Here is a 19533-nt window from a genome sequence, read left to right on the forward strand (position 1 = left end):
CATCCAAACGACATTGCCCTATGATGTTCATGGTCCTTGACTTACCAATCACATGATCCACACGTTATACCAGTATATACCAGGTCGCTAAAAATATTACTCACCACTCTTCTCGAAATCTAAATAACTAAAATCATAAAACTGGACGTCAAATCTAAACTAATCCCTGTGAAAAAAGTTCTCATCTTTCCCACCGTTCCAAACACAACAATTCAAGCCCCCCAAAACAAAACCCTAACAGTAGCACAATCACTCTCTCCGGACAACATCACCCCTAACTCCTAAATCAAGCTCAAACCAACAACTACACATAAATAAACAAATTAAACCTAAACCTAACAATTTCCGAAACAAAAAAAACCGAGGTACAATACAGCTTTCCATCAATTACGAGTACAAAAAGCGGAATAGAAAATAAAGTCAAGAAGAAGAGTGGAAGCTGAAAAATAGCAAGTGCGAAAAACTGCTCGAGCTTGAGGGTGAGTCGATGCCAGAGCTTCTTCTGGTACATATCCGCGAGCGAATTGTACCATTCAGCGAGCTCAGGGTGTGCGTTGCGCAGCGATTCCAAGTATTGTAGAGCAGCCATTACGATCGACGCAAGAGAGAAACCCAAATCCGAAATATAGAAACTTTATACTGGCCACGGTGACGATGTCGGTGCCTTCCTGACCACGGTGCTGGAGGGCGAGGAGGCATAGACGAGAAGCTTATGGGTCGCCGTAGATGACGAAGTTAGATTCAACTTGAAAAATGAAACAATCAACCTGGCACGACAGCTGGCATAAGACGTGGCATTGTCGATAGCCATATCAAACAAAAGTTAACGCCATCCAATTTTAAGAACTAATAGTATTAGTTTCAAAACTATAAGGACTAAAAGCAATTAAAGTTTCGAATAAGGACTAAAACTAAAATCGTGTGATACTTAAGAGACGAAAAACATATTTAACTCTATTTTTTTGTCTTAATTATTTTTTTGTTAGTGTGATTAGCTAAGTCATGACCTCGTCAACGAACCACCAGGTGAGCAGTATCACATATTCATCGCGTCACCATTTATTTATATTAAAAAAATTAAAAACGTAATTTTTGAAATATTTTATGTTTGTTTTGTTTTATTAATTAGGGTGAAAATCATGAAAAAACTTCAAAGTGAGGACACAAATCGTGACTTGAAAGAAGGGGTTGGAATTATTGTATCCTCAATGTTAAGTTCTAATTTCTAATTTTGTAAAGAAGGTGAATGCAATGCTTAAGTGTTTATTATCGTTGTCCTTCTTTCTATTAGAAATTGTGACTTGTAAAAATCACATTGATTTTAGTATAGATTTTATAGAGTAGGAAAGAAGTTTAGAAACCTCCATGAATGGATAGACATCAATTGGACACAATTTTTGATTCTGTCATTGGTATTTTTTTTTTTCAATTTTTTTCATGACTAAGGTAGAAAATAGGAACTTCAGCTTTTTCAGAACCATTTCATTTTCAGAGTTTTAATTTCAAGTCATTCGTAACCTAGGTCACTTTCTACTTTCAATCTTTCTTCTTAAAACTTGCTTCCGCTAATTGTTCCTTTTACCCACTATTTTTCGTTTGCAACCCAACCTTTCGCTGATGGTTGGTTTGCGACCTAAGCCACCACTATTCCTTCCGGTGCTGCTCTTTTTCGCGTATTTTCACTGACGAGTTGATTTTCTGTTTTCTATATGCTTTGCGCATTTTCAAAGAGTTGATATCTTGTTTCATTCTTTGGTGTTGTTCAACGAATCGAAGAAGACATATAGAAGTAAGATACATAACCTCGTTTCCTTGGTCATAAAAAGTTCAAACATTTTTTTAACCCTGTTTCGTTCTTATTTTTTTATTAGTTTGTGCGGTCACGTATTGTTGAGAACTGAGGAGTAGTTTCTTACGGCTTTGCCTTTAGAGTAGGAAATATTATGGGCTGGGTTTGGTTTAAGAGGAGGAATATTTGTATGGGGAGTTAAGTTTTAGAAAAAAAGTGGTTTTTTGGGTTCTTTATGTTTGTTATTAGTTGAAGAGTTGAAGCTTATATCTCTAATTCATAGAAAGTTCTTCCTATGTGGTTTAGTGCTAATTGTTGAAAGAAAATGGGTGACTTGCGTTGTGGAGTTTGGGTAGTGGTTGCGGCAGGAAGATAGAATGGATTTATAGGTTGTTGCAGCTACTGTTGAAACTGGCTATTTGGCTAAATATTGGAACAGAGTAACAAAACATGGTGATAGATCTTCTCACGTGTCTTCCGAGGATTCATGTTTTGAGAATCCTGTCACCTCAAGCAGTGCACCAACGACGACGTGTTGATGAAACAACGTACCAATGTTGCATTTTTTTTATCTATAGTGATTCACGTTGTTCACCTCCACCATCGATGTGATTGCAAGACGTTCTGGGAAGGAGAAATATATGTCAACAAGCACCAACATGGTCCATATAATTTGAATATATGTCAACAAGCACGAACATGGTCCATATAAATCCCTTATTTAAAAAAATTAAATTAAAATTAAAAAGGCAGAATTGTATTTCGCTTTCGAAGATTTTATGTTTAATGAATTTTAAAATTCATTGAATGAAGAAACAGATTTTGAAATTCATTAAAAAAATAAAATAAATTTCGAAATCCGGGATAGAATCAGTTTTCAAAATCTGATTATGCAAAAAAATCATTTCCTGGTCAAGCTTTTCCCTCGTGTTAAACTCGTTTCTAACCTATTCATTCACACTCATTTGTTTTAAACTCAATTTCTACGCATACAAACTCTAATTCTACACATACAAGCATACAATTATTCATCAAAAGACACATTGAATGAAGTTTGAACAAAATTGAGTATCAACCTTTTATGCACCAATTAAAAACACCAACGAAGCTGGAGTAGATCCAGTAAAGGGGAACGGAAAGGAGGTGGAAGAAAGAAACAGGAGAAGAGAAGAAGGTGGGGTTGAGAGGAGAGAAGGGAGTGTTGTGTGCAGCGAAAAAGTAAGAGTAAGAGTGAAGAGAGAAGAGTTTTTAGGTTTAGAGAAAAGAGAATCTAGGCCAAGAAATCTTTTTGAATTTTTCAAATTTTTTAGGAAAATGTTATTTGGACAACGAAATTTTGACACCGATTTCACAACGCCACGTGTCGGCTCTGCATTGGCTAAATAATTTGAAAATAAAACAGAGAAAGGGTTACGGGGCGAGGGGTATTTTGGGATTTTCAGACTAAAATTTTAAGTTTTGGGTTTGGCAGTTTAGGGTGGGAAAGACGTGCGTTCAACCCTTCCATCTCGTGTCTCGCTCTCTCGCTCTGTCGTCCATCTTCGAAGCTTCCATCTTCTCTGTCGTCCATCTTCGAAGCTTCCATCTTCGCTGTCGTTCTCTCCTCCGTCTTCAATACGTGTGTTCAACCGTTCGATATTCTCTGTGGCTGTGTGGTCCATCTTTACCCTAATACGGGCGTTGAACCCTTCCATCTTTTGTGTGGGTCTGTCGTCCACAGGGAAACCCTTCCATCTTGTGTGTTGCTCTGTCCTCCATCTTGCCCTTGAAACAAGATTTGGAAACATGGACATGGTCATCATTACAAGGTTTGATGCGTTGCAATCGCGCGTTGGGAACATTGAACAACAACTGCAACACTTCCAAAGTGCTTCTGAAAACAATCCTCAGACTTAGAATTGGTTGTTTAGGCTTTATTTTTTGCATTATAAAGAACTATGTACCACAGTTCCTACTTTGATAATTTCAAGTCTTTAATTTAATGAAGTTGTTTACTTTAAAACTGGTTCCTCAATTCTCGACATTTATTATGTAATGTTCAATTTATGATACACTTAATACCATTGCAGTTGTGAGTAAAAACACCAATACCACTAACCAATACCACTTAATGAAATTGCAGTTGTCTGTAAAACTAAAACAGTGTTGTAATCGTTTACAGTGGCCTGGTAAACGATTACACGAGAGAAATCACTGTTTTGTACAGAAAGTTGAACTGAAGTAGTCAGCTGTGGTGTCATGGGTGATCATTGGCAAAAATTGTTACTTTCAGGCACAAGTCCACTTGTATTTACTTGGTGTTGGTGTTTCAGTGGAGGTAGAGAGTGGAAAGTGATGGGAGGTGACCCCAAGAAGTGGAGAAGAAGCCATTCTTACTTAGGGGACCAAGTTGGACAAGTGCAGAGCTAATCTGCAGAAAAAATACTATGGTAATCATTTACAGTGTCCTTGTAATCGATTACAATGTCAAAAAAGGTGTAAACTTGATTTCCAAGGCATAATTTGAAAGGTCTTTGAGTCTAGATTCCAACAAAACAAGAATCAACTCATTTGGAGTTCGGTGGAGAAAGATATGAGCAAAAGAACAAGCAAAGGTAAGAGTTGGCAAAAATATATGAAACGCTAACTTGAAAGAATAAACTGTAACAACTCAGATGTCCAAAAATTACAAATTAGTAGTCATTGGAAAATTAAAAATTTTGACTATGGTCACCTAGGTTAGCACAACTGACTCCTCCTGTACAAGTTTTTGTACAAATCCTGAATTTTGTTCGTGTAATCGTTTACAGTGTCCTTGTAATCGATTACAATGTCAAAAAAGGTGTAAACTTGATTTCCAAGGCATAATTTGAAAGGTCTTTGAGTCTAGATTCCAACAAAACAAGAATCAACTCATTTGGAGTTCGGTGGAGAAAGATATGAGCAAAAGAACAAGCAAAGGTAAGAGTTGGCAAAAATATATGAAACGCTAACTTGAAAGAATAAACTGTAACAACTCAGATGTCCAAAAATTACAAATTAGTAGTCATTGGAAAGATTTTTGAGTCTAGTTTCTAATAAAAAAAGAATCACATCATTTGGAGGTCGGTGGGAAAAGTTATCAGTAAAATAGCCAGCAAAGGTCAAAATTGACAGCATGTTATCTCACCCAAGTTGCTCATCTCATAAACATTGTTTTTTCGTCCATCATGGGGTGCCAAAACATCACTTCTCACCCTATACTCACACTTAACAACAAAATCAAGTGAAAACCATGGGATTTATGCCAAAAAATTAAAAATTTTGACTATGGTCACCTAGGTTAGCACAACTGACTCCTCCAGTACAAGTTTTTGTACAAATCCTGAATTTTGTTCGTGTAATCGTTTACAGTGTCTTTGTAATCGATTACAGTGTCAAAAAAGGTGTAAACTTGATTTCCAAGGCATAATTTGAAAGGTCTTTGAGTTTAGATTCCAACAAAACAAGAATCAACTCATTTGGAGTTCGGTGGAGAAAGATATGAGCAAAAGAACAAGCAAAGGTAAGAGTTGGCAAAAATATATGAAACGCTAACTTGAAAGAATAAAATGTAACAACTCAGATGTCCAAAAATTACAAATTAGTAGTCATTGTAAAATTAAAAATTTTGACTATGGTCACCTAGGTTAGCACAACTGACTCCTCCTGTACAAGTTTTTGTACAAATCCTGAATTTTGTTCGTGTAATCGTTTACAGTGTCCTTGTAATCGATTACAATGTCAAAAAAGGTGTAAACTTGATTTCCAAGGCATAATTTGAAAGGTCTTTGAGTCTAGATTCCAACAAAACAAGAATCAACTCATTTGGAGTTCGGTGGAGAAAGATATGAGCAAAAGAACAAGCAAAGGTAAGAGTTGGCAAAAATATATGAAACGCTAACTTGAAAGAATAAACTGTAACAACTCAGATGTCCAAAAATTACAAATTAGTAGTCATTGGAAAGATTTTTGAGTCTAGTTTCTAATAAAAAAAGAATCACATCATTTGGAGGTCGGTGGGAAAAGTTATCAGTAAAATAGCCAGCAAAGGTCAAAATTGACAGCATGTTATCTCACCCAAGTTGCTCATCTCATAAACATTGTTTATTCGTCCATCATGGGGTGCCAAAACATCACTTCTCACCCTATACTCACACTTAACAACAAAATCAAGTGAAAACCATGGGATTTATGCCAAAAAATTAAAAATTTTGACTATGGTCACCTAGGTTAGCACAACTGACTCCTCCAGTACAAGTTTTTGTACAAATCCTGAATTTTGTTTGTGTAATCGTTTACAGTGTCTTTGTAATCGATTATAGTGTCAAAAAAGGTGTAAACTTGATTTCCAAGGCATAATTTGAAAGGTCTTTGAGTCTAGATTCCAACAAAACAAGAATCAACTCATTTGGAGTTCGGTGGAGAAAGATATGAGCAAAAGAACAAGCAAAGGTAAGAGTTGGCAAAAATATATGAAACGCTAACTTGAAAGAATAAACTGTAACAACTCAGATGTCCAAAAATTACAAATTAGTAGTCATTGGAAAGATTTTTGAGTCTAGTTTCTAATAAAAAAAGAATCACATCATTTGGAGGTCGGTGGGAAAAGTTATCAGTAAAATAGCCAGCAAAGGTCAAAATTGACAGCATGTTATCTCACCCAAGTTGCTCATCTCATAAACATTGTTTTTTCGTCCATCATGGGGTGCCAAAACATCACTTCTCACCCTATACTCACACTTAACAACAAAATCAAGTGAAAACCATGGGATTTATGCCAAAAAATTAAAAATTTTGACTATGGTCACCTAGGTTAGCACAACCGACTCCTCCAGTACAAGTTTTTGTACAAATCCTGAATTTTGTTCGTGTAATCGTTTACAGTGTCTTTGTAATCGATTACAGTGTCAAAAAAGGTGTAAACTTGATTTCCAAGGCATAATTTGAAAGGTCTTTGAGTCTAGATTCCAACAAAACAAGAATCAACTCATTTGGAGTTCGGTGGAGAAAGATATGAGCAAAAGAAAAAGCAAAGGTAAGAGTTGGCAAAAATATATGAAACGCTAACTTGAAAGAATAAAATGTAACAACTCAGATGTCCAAAAATTACAAATTAGTAGTCATTGGAAAATTAAAAATTTTGACTATGGTCACCTAGGTTAGCACAACTGACTCCTCCTGTACAAGTTTTTGTACAAATCCTGAATTTTGTTTGTGTAATCGTTTACAGTGTCCTTGTAATCGATTACAGTGTCAAAAAAGGTGTAAACTTGATTTCCAAGGCATAATTTGAAAGGTCTTTGAGTCTAGATTCCAACAAAACAAGAATCAACTCATTTGGAGTTCGGTGGAGAAAGATATGAGCAAAAGAACAAGCAAAGGTAAGAGTTGGCAAAAATATATGAAACGCTAACTTGAAAGAATAAACTGTAACAACTCAGATGTCCAAAAATTACAAATTAGTAGTCATTGGAAAGATTTTTGAGTCTAGTTTCTAATAAAAAAAGAATCACATCATTTGGAGGTCGGTGGGAAAAGTTATCAGTAAAATAGCCAGCAAAGGTCAAAATTGACAGCATGTTATCTCACCCAAGTTGCTCATCTCATAAACATTGTTTTTTCGTCCATCATGGGGTGCCAAAACATCACTTCTCACCCTATACTCACACTTAACAACAAAATCAAGTGAAAACCATGGGATTTATGCCAAAAAATTAAAAATTTTGACTATGGTCACCTAGGTTAGCACAACCGACTCCTCCAGTACAAGTTTTTGTACAAATCCTGAATTTTGTTCGTGTAATCGTTTACAGTGTCTTTGTAATCGATTACAGTGTCAAAAAAGGTGTAAACTTGATTTCCAAGGCATAATTTGAAAGGTCTTTGAGTCTAGATTCCAACAAAACAAGAATCAACTCATTTGGAGTTCGGTGGAGAAAGATATGAGCAAAAGAAAAAGCAAAGGTAAGAGTTGGCAAAAATATATGAAACGCTAACTTGAAAGAATAAAATGTAACAACTCAGATGTCCAAAAATTACAAATTAGTAGTCATTGGAAAATTAAAAATTTTGACTATGGTCACCTAGGTTAGCACAACTGACTCCTCCTGTACAAGTTTTTGTACAAATCCTGAATTTTGTTTGTGTAATCGTTTATAGTGTCCTTGTAATCGATTACAATGTCAAAAAAGGTGTAAACTTGATTTCCAAGGCATAATTTGAAAGGTCTTTGAGTCTAGATTCCAACAAAACAAGAATCAACTCATTTGGAGTTCGGTGGAGAAAGATATGAGCAAAAGAACAAGCAAAGGTAAGAGTTGGCAAAAATATATGAAACGCTAACTTGAAAGAATAAACTGTAACAACTCAGATGTCCAAAAATTACAAATTAGTAGTCATTGGAAAGATTTTTGAGTCTAGTTTCTAATAAAAAAAGAATCACATCATTTGGAGGTCGGTGGGAAAAGTTATCAGTAAAATAGCCAGCAAAGGTCAAAATTGACAGCATGTTATCTCACCCAAGTTGCTCATCTCATAAACATTGTTTTTTCGTCCATCATGGGGTGCCAAAACATCACTTCTCACCCTATACTCACACTTAACAACAAAATCAAGTGAAAACCATGGGATTTATGCCAAAAAATTAAAAATTTTGACTATGGTCACCTAGGTTAGCACAACTGACTCCTCCAGTACAAGTTTTTGTACAAATCCTGAATTTTGTTCGTGTAATCGTTTACAGTGTCTTTGTAATCGATTACAGTGTCAAAAAAGGTGTAAACTTGATTTCCAAGGCATAATTTGAAAGGTCTTTGAGTCTAGATTCCAACAAAACAAGAATCAACTCATTTGGAGTTCGGTGGAGAAAGATATGAGCAAAAGAACAAGCAAAGGTAAGAGTTGGCAAAAATATATGAAACGCTAACTTGAAAGAATAAAATGTAACAACTCAGATGTCCAAAAATTACAAATTAGTAGTCATTGTAAAATTAAAAATTTTGACTATGGTCACCTAGGTTAGCACAACTGACTCCTCCTGTACAAGTTTTTGTACAAATCCTGAATTTTGTTCGTGTAATCGTTTACAGTGTCCTTGTAATCGATTACAATGTCAAAAAAGGTGTAAACTTGATTTCCAAGGCATAATTTGAAAGGTCTTTGAGTCTAGATTCCAACAAAACAAGAATCAACTCATTTGGAGTTCGGTGGAGAAAGATATGAGCAAAAGAACAAGCAAAGGTAAGAGTTGGCAAAAATATATGAAACGCTAACTTGAAAGAATAAACTGTAACAACTCAGATGTCCAAAAATTACAAATTAGTAGTCATTGGAAAGATTTTTGAGTCTAGTTTCTAATAAAAAAAGAATCACATCATTTGGAGGTCGGTGGGAAAAGTTATCAGTAAAATAGCCAGCAAAGGTCAAAATTGACAGCATGTTATCTCACCCAAGTTGCTCATCTCATAAACATTGTTTTTTCGTCCATCATGGGGTGCCAAAACATCACTTCTCACCCTATACTCACACTTAACAACAAAATCAAGTGAAAACCATGGGATTTATGCCAAAAAATTAAAAATTTTGACTATGGTCACCTAGGTTAGCACAACTGACTCCTCCAGTACAAGTTTTTGTACAAATCCTGAATTTTGTTCGTGTAATCGTTTACAGTGTCTTTGTAATCGATTACAGTGTCAAAAAAGGTGTAAACTTGATTTCCAAGGCATAATTTGAAAGGTCTTTGAGTCTAGATTCCAACAAAACAAGAATCAACTCATTTGGAGTTCGGTGGAGAAAGATATGAGCAAAAGAACAAGCAAAGGTAAGAGTTGGCAAAAATATATGAAACGCTAACTTGAAAGAATAAAATGTAACAACTCAGATGTCCAAAAATTACAAATTAGTAGTCATTGGAAAATTAAAAATTTTGACTATGGTCACCTAGGTTAGCACAACTGACTCCTCCTGTACAAGTTTTTGTACAAATCCTGAATTTTGTTCGTGTAATCGTTTACAGTGTCCTTGTAATCGATTACAATGTCAAAAAAGGTGTAAACTTGATTTCCAAGGCATAATTTGAAAGGTCTTTGAGTCTAGATTCCAACAAAACAAGAATCAACTCATTTGGAGTTCGGTGGAGAAAGATATGAGCAAAAGAACAAGCAAAGGTAAGAGTTGGCAAAAATATATGAAACGCTAACTTGAAAGAATAAACTGTAACAACTCAGATGTCCAAAAATTACAAATTAGTAGTCATTGGAAAGATTTTTGAGTCTAGTTTCTAATAAAAAAAGAATCACATCATTTGGAGGTCGGTGGGAAAAGTTATCAGTAAAATAGCCAGCAAAGGTCAAAATTGACAGCATGTTATCTCACCCAAGTTGCTCATCTCATAAACATTGTTTTTTCGTCCATCATGGGGTGCCAAAACATCACTTCTCACCCTATACTCACACTTAACAACAAAATCAAGTGAAAACCATGGGATTTATGCCAAAAAATTAAAAATTTTGACTATGGTCACCTAGGTTAGCACAACTGACTCCTCCAGTACAAGTTTTTGTACAAATCCTGAATTTTGTTTGTGTAATCGTTTACAGTGTCTTTGTAATCGATTACAGTGTCAAAAAAGGTGTAAACTTGATTTCCAAGGCATAATTTGAAAGGTCTTTGAGTCTAGATTCCAACAAAACAAGAATCAACTCATTTGGAGTTCGGTGGAGAAAGATATGAGCAAAAGAACAAGCAAAGGTAAGAGTTGGCAAAAATATATGAAACGCTAACTTGAAAGAATAAACTGTAACAACTCAGATGTCCAAAAATTACAAATTAGTAGTCATTGGAAAGATTTTTGAGTCTAGTTTCTAATAAAAAAAGAATCACATCATTTGGAGGTCGGTGGGAAAAGTTATCAGTAAAATAGCCAGCAAAGGTCAAAATTGACAGCATGTTATCTCACCCAAGTTGCTCATCTCATAAACATTGTTTTTTCGTCCATCATGGGGTGCCAAAACATCACTTCTCACCCTATACTCACACTTAACAACAAAATCAAGTGAAAACCATGGGATTTATGCCAAAAAATTAAAAATTTTGACTATGGTCACCTAGGTTAGCACAACCGACTCCTCCAGTACAAGTTTTTGTACAAATCCTGAATTTTGTTCGTGTAATCGTTTACAGTGTCTTTGTAATCGATTACAGTGTCAAAAAAGGTGTAAACTTGATTTCCAAGGCATAATTTGAAAGGTCTTTGAGTCTAGATTCCAACAAAACAAGAATCAACTCATTTGGAGTTCGGTGGAGAAAGATATGAGCAAAAGAAAAAGCAAAGGTAAGAGTTGGCAAAAATATATGAAACGCTAACTTGAAAGAATAAAATGTAACAACTCAGATGTCCAAAAATTACAAATTAGTAGTCATTGGAAAATTAAAAATTTTGACTATGGTCACCTAGGTTAGCACAACTGACTCCTCCTGTACAAGTTTTTGTACAAATCCTGAATTTTGTTCGTGTAATCGTTTACAGTGTCCTTGTAATCGATTACAATGTCAAAAAAGGTGTAAACTTGATTTCCAAGGCATAATTTGAAAGGTCTTTGAGTCTAGATTCCAACAAAACAAGAATCAACTCATTTGGAGTTCGGTGGAGAAAGATATGAGCAAAAGAACAAGCAAAGGTAAGAGTTGGCAAAAATATATGAAACGCTAACTTGAAAGAATAAACTGTAACAACTCAGATGTCCAAAAATTACAAATTAGTAGTCATTGGAAAGATTTTTGAGTCTAGTTTCTAATAAAAAAAGAATCACATCATTTGGAGGTCGGTGGGAAAAGTTATCAGTAAAATAGCCAGCAAAGGTCAAAATTGACAGCATGTTATCTCACCCAAGTTGCTCATCTCATAAACATTGTTTTTTCGTCCATCATGGGGTGCCAAAACATCACTTCTCACCCTATACTCACACTTAACAACAAAATCAAGTGAAAACCATGGGATTTATGCCAAAAAATTAAAAATTTTGACTATGGTCACCTAGGTTAGCACAACTGACTCCTCCAGTACAAGTTTTTGTACAAATCCTGAATTTTGTTCGTGTAATCGTTTACAGTGTCTTTGTAATCGATTACAGTGTCAAAAAAGGTGTAAACTTGATTTCCAAGGCATAATTTGAAAGGTCTTTGAGTCTAGATTCCAACAAAACAAGAATCAACTCATTTGGAGTTCGGTGGAGAAAGATATGAGCAAAAGAACAAGCAAAGGTAAGAGTTGGCAAAAATATATGAAACGCTAACTTGAAAGAATAAAATGTAACAACTCAGATGTCCAAAATTAGTAGTCATTGTAAAATTAAAAATTTTGACTATGGTCACCTAGGTTAGCACAACTGACTCCTCCTGTACAAGTTTTTGTACAAATCCTGAATTTTGTTCGTGTAATCGTTTACAGTGTCCTTGTAATCGATTACAATGTCAAAAAAGGTGTAAACTTGATTTCCAAGGCATAATTTGAAAGGTCTTTGAGTCTAGATTCCAACAAAACAAGAATCAACTCATTTGGAGTTCGGTGGAGAAAGATATGAGCAAAAGAACAAGCAAAGGTAAGAGTTGGCAAAAATATATGAAACGCTAACTTGAAAGAATAAACTGTAACAACTCAGATGTCCAAAAATTACAAATTAGTAGTCATTGGAAAGATTTTTGAGTCTAGTTTCTAATAAAAAAAGAATCACATCATTTGGAGGTCGGTGGGAAAAGTTATCAGTAAAATAGCCAGCAAAGGTCAAAATTGACAGCATGTTATCTCACCCAAGTTGCTCATCTCATAAACATTGTTTTTTCGTCCATCATGGGGTGCCAAAACATCACTTCTCACCCTATACTCACACTTAACAACAAAATCAAGTGAAAACCATGGGATTTATGCCAAAAAATTAAAAATTTTGACTATGGTCACCTAGGTTAGCACAACTGACTCCTCCAGTACAAGTTTTTGTACAAATCCTGAATTTTGTTCGTGTAATCGTTTACAGTGTCTTTGTAATCGATTACAGTGTCAAAAAAGGTGTAAACTTGATTTCCAAGGCATAATTTGAAAGGTCTTTGAGTCTAGATTCCAACAAAACAAGAATCAACTCATTTGGAGTTCGGTGGAGAAAGATATGAGCAAAAGAACAAGCAAAGGTAAGAGTTGGCAAAAATATATGAAACGCTAACTTGAAAGAATAAAATGTAACAACTCAGATGTCCAAAAATTACAAATTAGTAGTCATTGGAAAATTAAAAATTTTGACTATGGTCACCTAGGTTAGCACAACTGACTCCTCCTGTACAAGTTTTTGTACAAATCCTGAATTTTGTTCGTGTAATCGTTTACAGTGTCCTTGTAATCGATTACAATGTCAAAAAAGGTGTAAACTTGATTTCCAAGGCATAATTTGAAAGGTCTTTGAGTCTAGATTCCAACAAAACAAGAATCAACTCATTTGGAGTTCGGTGGAGAAAGATATGAGCAAAAGAACAAGCAAAGGTAAGAGTTGGCAAAAATATATGAAACGCTAACTTGAAAGAATAAACTGTAACAACTCAGATGTCCAAAAATTACAAATTAGTAGTCATTGGAAAGATTTTTGAGTCTAGTTTCTAATAAAAAAAGAATCACATCATTTGGAGGTCGGTGGGAAAAGTTATCAGTAAAATAGCCAGCAAAGGTCAAAATTGACAGCATGTTATCTCACCCAAGTTGCTCATCTCATAAACATTGTTTTTTCGTCCATCATGGGGTGCCAAAACATCACTTCTCACCCTATACTCACACTTAACAACAAAATCAAGTGAAAACCATGGGATTTATGCCAAAAAATTAAAAATTTTGACTATGGTCACCTAGGTTAGCACAACTGACTCCTCCAGTACAAGTTTTTGTACAAATCCTGAATTTTGTTCGTGTAATCGTTTACAGTGTCTTTGTAATCGATTACAGTGTCAAAAAAGGTGTAAACTTGATTTCCAAGGCATAATTTGAAAGGTCTTTGAGTCTAGATTCCAACAAAACAAGAATCAACTCATTTGGAGTTCGGTGGAGAAAGATATGAGCAAAAGAACAAGCAAAGGTAAGAGTTGGCAAAAATATATGAAACGCTAACTTGAAAGAATAAAATGTAACAACTCAGATGTCCAAAAATTACAAATTAGTAGTCATTGGAAAATTAAAAATTTTGACTATGGTCACCTAGGTTAGCACAACTGACTCCTCCTGTACAAGTTTTTGTACAAATCCTGAATTTTGTTCGTGTAATCGTTTACAGTGTCCTTGTAATCGATTACAATGTCAAAAAAGGTGTAAACTTGATTTCCAAGGCATAATTTGAAAGGTCTTTGAGTCTAGATTCCAACAAAACAAGAATCAACTCATTTGGAGTTCGGTGGAGAAAGATATGAGCAAAAGAACAAGCAAAGGTAAGAGTTGGCAAAAATATATGAAACGCTAACTTGAAAGAATAAACTGTAACAACTCAGATGTCCAAAAATTACAAATTAGTAGTCATTGGAAAGATTTTTGAGTCTAGTTTCTAATAAAAAAAGAATCACATCATTTGGAGGTCGGTGGGAAAAGTTATCAGTAAAATAGCCAGCAAAGGTCAAAATTGACAGCATGTTATCTCACCCAAGTTGCTCATCTCATAAACATTGTTTTTTCGTCCATCATGGGGTGCCAAAACATCACTTCTCACCCTATACTCACACTTAACAACAAAATCAAGTGAAAACCATGGGATTTATGCCAAAAAATTAAAAATTTTGACTATGGTCACCTAGGTTAGCACAACTGACTCCTCCAGTACAAGTTTTTGTACAAATCCTGAATTTTGTTCGTGTAATCGTTTACAGTGTCTTTGTAATCGATTACAGTGTCAAAAAAGGTGTAAACTTGATTTCCAAGGCATAATTTGAAAGGTCTTTGAGTCTAGATTCCAACAAAACAAGAATCAACTCATTTGGAGTTCGGTGGAGAAAGATATGAGCAAAAGAACAAGCAAAGGTAAGAGTTGGCAAAAATATATGAAACGCTAACTTGAAAGAATAAAATGTAACAACTCAGATGTCCAAAAATTACAAATTAGTAGTCATTGTAAAATTAAAAATTTTGACTATGGTCACCTAGGTTAGCACAACTGACTCCTCCTGTACAAGTTTTTGTACAAATCCTGAATTTTGTTCGTGTAATCGTTTACAGTGTCCTTGTAATCGATTACAATGTCAAAAAAGGTGTAAACTTGATTTCCAAGGCATAATTTGAAAGGTCTTTGAGTCTAGATTCCAACAAAACAAGAATCAACTCATTTGGAGTTCGGTGGAGAAAGATATGAGCAAAAGAACAAGCAAAGGTAAGAGTTGGCAAAAATATATGAAACGCTAACTTGAAAGAATAAACTGTAACAACTCAGATGTCCAAAAATTACAAATTAGTAGTCATTGGAAAGATTTTTGAGTCTAGTTTCTAATAAAAAAAGAATCACATCATTTGGAGGTCGGTGGGAAAAGTTATCAGTAAAATAGCCAGCAAAGGTCAAAATTGACAGCATGTTATCTCACCCAAGTTGCTCATCTCATAAACATTGTTTTTTCGTCCATCATGGGGTGCCAAAACATCACTTCTCACCCTATACTCACACTTAACAACAAAATCAAGTGAAAACCATGGGATTTATGCCAAAAAATTAAAAATTTTGACTATGGTCACCTAGGTTAGCACAACTGACTCCTCCAGTACAAGTTTTTGTACAAATCCTGAATTTTGTTCGTGTAATCGTTTACAGTGTCTTTGTAATCGATTACAGTGTCAAAAAAGGTGTAAACTTGATTTCCAAGGCATAATTTGAAAGGTCTTTGAGTCTAGATTCCAACAAAACAAGAATCAACTCATTTGGAGTTCGGTGGAGAAAGATATGAGCAAAAGAACAAGCAAAGGTAAGAGTTGGCAAAAATATATGAAACGCTAACTTGAAAGAATAAAATGTAACAACTCAGATGTCCAAAAATTACAAATTAGTAGTCATTGTAAAATTAAAAATTTTGACTATGGTCACCTAGGTTAGCACAACTGACTCCTCCTGTACAAGTTTTTGTACAAATCCTGAATTTTGTTCGTGTAATCGTTTACAGTGTCCTTGTAATCGATTACAATGTCAAAAAAGGTGTAAACTTGATTTCCAAGGCATAATTTGAAAGGTCTTTGAGTCTAGATTCCAACAAAACAAGAATCAACTCATTTGGAGTTCGGTGGAGAAAGATATGAGCAAAAGAACAAGCAAAGGTAAGAGTTGGCAAAAATATATGAAACGCTAACTTGAAAGAATAAACTGTAACAACTCAGATGTCCAAAAATTACAAATTAGTAGTCATTGGAAAGATTTTTGAGTCTAGTTTCTAATAAAAAAAGAATCACATCATTTGGAGGTCGGTGGGAAAAGTTATCAGTAAAATAGCCAGCAAAGGTCAAAATTGACAGCATGTTATCTCACCCAAGTTGCTCATCTCATAAACATTGTTTTTTCGTCCATCATGGGGTGCCAAAACATCACTTCTCACCCTATACTCACACTTAACAACAAAATCAAGTGAAAACCATGGGATTTATGCCAAAAAATTAAAAATTTTGACTATGGTCACCTAGGTTAGCACAACTGACTCCTCCAGTACAAGTTTTTGTACAAATCCTGAATTTTGTTTGTGTAATCGTTTACAGTGTCTTTGTAATCGATTACAGTGTCAAAAAAGGTGTAAACTTGATTTCCAAGGCATAATTTGAAAGGTCTTTGAGTCTAGATTCCAACAAAACAAGAATCAACTCATTTGGAGTTCGGTGGAGAAAGATATGAGCAAAAGAACAAGCAAAGGTAAGAGTTGGCAAAAATATATGAAACGCTAACTTGAAAGAATAAACTGTAACAACTCAGATGTCCAAAAATTACAAATTAGTAGTCATTGGAAAGATTTTTGAGTCTAGTTTCTAATAAAAAAAGAATCACATCATTTGGAGGTCGGTGGGAAAAGTTATCAGTAAAATAGCCAGCAAAGGTCAAAATTGACAGCATGTTATCTCACCCAAGTTGCTCATCTCATAAACATTGTTTTTTCGTCCATCATGGGGTGCCAAAACATCACTTCTCACCCTATACTCACACTTAACAACAAAATCAAGTGAAAACCATGGGATTTATGCCAAAAAATTAAAAATTTTGACTATGGTCACCTAGGTTAGCACAACTGACTCCTCCAGTACAAGTTTTTGTACAAATCCTGAATTTTGTTCGTGTAATCGTTTACAGTGTCTTTGTAATCGATTACAGTGTCAAAAAAGGTGTAAACTTGATTTCCAAGGCATAATTTGAAAGGTCTTTGAGTCTAGATTCCAACAAAACAAGAATCAACTCATTTGGAGTTCGGTGGAGAAAGATATGAGCAAAAGAACAAGCAAAGGTAAGAGTTGGCAAAAATATATGAAACGCTAACTTGAAAGAATAAACTGTAACAACTCAGATGTCCAAAAATTACAAATTAGTAGTCATTGGAAAGATTTTTGAGTCTAGTTTCTAATAAAAAAAAGAATCACATCATTTGGAGGTCGGTGGGAAAAGTTATCAGTAAAATAGCTAGCAAAGGTCAAAGTTGACAGCATGTTATCTCAACCAAGTTGCTCATCTTATAAACATTGTTTCTTTCCTCCATCACGGGGTGCCAAAACATCACTTCTCACCCTATACTCACACTTAAACAACAAAATCAAGTTAAAACCATGGGATTTATGCCAATCATACTGGTTTTCACAATGGTCGCCCACGTTGACCTGACTGACTACCTCTGTTGGACTTTCTGTACAAAACCTTATTTTCTCTCAGTCATCCCTTGCACAAGTTGCTCCCCCCACTCATGAGGGGTCACTCCACACTCCTTGGGACATAATCACATCACCAACCACCCTCTCCCACCACTGAAACACCAGGACCAGCCTAAGACAAGTGCAAAAGTGCCTAAAAGTCACTTTTTTTGACAATGGTCACCCCTGTGAATCTAACTGACTACCTGTGTTGGACTTTCTGTATAAAACCTGATTTTCTCTCGGGTAATCGTTTACCAGGCACTTGTAAACGATTACCACATCCTTTTTTCAGCACTCTCAGTCATCCCTTGCACAAGTTGCTCCCCCCACTCATGAGGGGTCACTCCACACTCATTGGGACATAATCACATCACTAACCTCCCTCTCCCACCACTGAAACACCAAGAACAGCCTAAGACAAGTGCAAAAGTGCCTAAAAGTCACTTCTTTTGACAATGGTCACCCCTATCACACTGACTGACTACCTGTGTTGGACTTTCTGTACAAAACCTTATTTTCTCTCGGGTAATCGTTTACCAGGAGTGTGTAAACGATTACCACAACCTTTCTTCAGCACTCTCAGTCATCCCTTGCACAAGTTGCTCCCCCCACTCATGAGGGGTCACTCCACACTCATTGGGACATAATCACATCACCAACCACCCTCTCCCACCACTGAAACACCAGGACCAGCCTAAGACAAGTGCAAAAGTGCCTAAAAGACACTTTTTTTGACAATGGTCACCCCTGTGAACTGACTGACTACCTGTGTTAGACTTTTTGTACAAAACCTTATTTTCTCTCGGGTAATCGTTTACGAGGGAGTTGTAAACGATTACCACAGCCTTTCTTCAGCACTCTCAGTCATCCCTTGCACAAGTTGCTCCCCCCACTCATGAGGGGTCACTCAACACTCCTTGGCCTCACAGGACATCACCCCCCACTCAAATTATGATTCAAATGAACTGGTTTTCACATAAGTCACCCATGTTACCCATAATGACCACTCAAACACCAACATCTTACAAACAAGCCTGCAACTTAGCAAACACAAAACTTTACCACATTCTGAAATCCACAAACCCACAACTCATAATAACAATGGTATTCAAAAAATAAAATATGAGACCAACTCAAACAAAAACTCAAATTTTATATCATTCAAATAAATCCGATACATTACACTTTGTTTTCTTAATCTATTTACAATGATCATTTACTTTCCATTAATCAACTAAATACACATATCACTCATTTTTTATTCTAAGCACTACGGTTCCGGTGTATGGACCTAAGTGCTCTTCCCTTGTAACGCATTCGGGATCCAACCCTAACATACGTCTTCAAAGGTTGTTCATTTCCGTCGTCGGACAATGGTCACCGGACCTTGCCATTCAGCACGATAACTTGTACGAAAAACACCACCTTTACGAAAATGGAGGGAGACAACACCACGCACACAGAACAATCACATACAAAGCTAAGTCAAGAGGCACGAAACACGACCTTCAGGAGACGGGAACTTCGTTTCCAATGAAACAGAGAAAGGGGTATTTTCGGATTTTCAGTTAAAAGAAGGGTTACGGACTTCCATTTCGAAGGTTTTTATAAAATATTTTTTTTAAACCAAACCAATGAAAATAGGACACGTGGCGTTGTCAAAAAAGTGTTAAGAAATGGTTGTTGGAATATCGCGATCCAATTTTTTATTTAAGTTAAAAGCTTTCAACGCAGGGCATATTTGCCATTTTCACAAAAATTGAAGATCCAGAGTGAAACACTAAAAGGTGCAAACACTTAGTGGTGCAGGATGAAACTCCCACTAAAGTTTGATGAAGACCCAAAACATTAGAATAAGCTT

The sequence above is a fragment of the Vigna angularis genome, chromosome 4, assembly GCF_016808095.1.
Source record: "Vigna angularis cultivar LongXiaoDou No.4 chromosome 4, ASM1680809v1, whole genome shotgun sequence".
Classification (NCBI taxonomy): domain Eukaryota; kingdom Viridiplantae; phylum Streptophyta; class Magnoliopsida; order Fabales; family Fabaceae; genus Vigna; species Vigna angularis.